General features: G+C 34.7%; 1 long non-coding RNA gene across 1 annotated transcript in view; it reads left to right on the top strand.

The window, feature by feature from the left end:
* LOC107727887 (uncharacterized) overlaps nt 1-590 on the top strand; it is a 2,342-nt gene extending 1,752 nt beyond the window's left edge. Inside the window, exon 3 of the long non-coding RNA XR_001638406.1 lies at nt 531-590. This is a non-coding gene — a long non-coding RNA (uncharacterized LOC107727887). The remainder of the gene's footprint in view (nt 1-530) is intronic.
* Nucleotides 591-978: the final 388 nt, after the last annotated feature.

The raw sequence follows: 978 nt of genomic DNA, 5'->3' as shown, positions 1-978 counted from the left end.
GTCTGAAAGAAGAAAGTCATATACACCTAGGATGACTTGAGGGTGAGTAATTTATGGACTAATTTTCATTTTTGGGTGAACTAACCCTTTAAGGTTATAGCAGCCATTGGTTGATTTGTAGACGAGCTGCAACAAGTATCTTTGCTGTTGCTTTTGTGTGAAAGACTATTCTCAGTGCAGGGATTGTCATGACAAAACTTCAGAATTAAAATAATCTGTTTGATAATTTACCTTAAAAAGTCATATGAAAAACTGCATGACTGATGTCCATGCTAGCATCTGTTCTGTTGTAGCAGTTCCTAGAGGGCCACTGTCCTGCAGAGTTTAGCTCCAATCCTAATTAAATCCGCTTGAACCAGATAAGGTCTTCAGACTCACTAGAAACTATAGGCAAGTGTGTTGAGGCTGGTTGGAGCTAAACTCTGCAGGAGACTGACCCTTTTCTGCAGGACTGGACATCCCTGCAGTAGCAGTTAACTTAACTAACTCATATTCACCAGGTTCTTGATTGTATTTGTGTTTCCTTGCAGAAATCAAAGACTGATACTGTGTATGAAAATGTCCCCAAAACACGATGATCAGATGCACTGTAAAAAAAATGAATCATGGGTCTTGTGATTTTCGTAAAAAAAATTAAGGTGATAATTTAAAATATTGTGTATATTTCATTAAAGAAATTGTGGTTCAGTGTTGTATAGAAAATATTGAGGACTTTTTACTAATAAAACCAAGAGATGTGTTTCCCTTTTTTTTTTTTTAAAAAAAAAGAAAACTTAAGCAGTTTTGGGGCTTGAATTGAGGAACTGATTAAACTAAAAAAAAATTAAGGAAAGAAGGCTACCCATTTATTTTAAGAGAATTAGCTCAATTTTGCAGTTTTATTTTATAGGTGATTGTTAGTTCCCAGCATGCTTTTCATATGGCTGGATATGGAGAGTAATTTTGAAATTAAATGCTATTTTATGTGTGTTTGAGTGA

The sequence above is a fragment of the Sinocyclocheilus rhinocerous genome, unplaced genomic scaffold (genome assembly GCF_001515625.1).
Source record: "Sinocyclocheilus rhinocerous isolate Xijiao unplaced genomic scaffold, SAMN03320098_v1.1 scaffold1991, whole genome shotgun sequence".
Classification (NCBI taxonomy): Eukaryota; Metazoa; Chordata; class Actinopteri; order Cypriniformes; family Cyprinidae; genus Sinocyclocheilus; species Sinocyclocheilus rhinocerous.
Note: the sequence above shows the minus strand (reverse complement) of the source record. Positions and strands in the feature narration are given on the sequence as shown.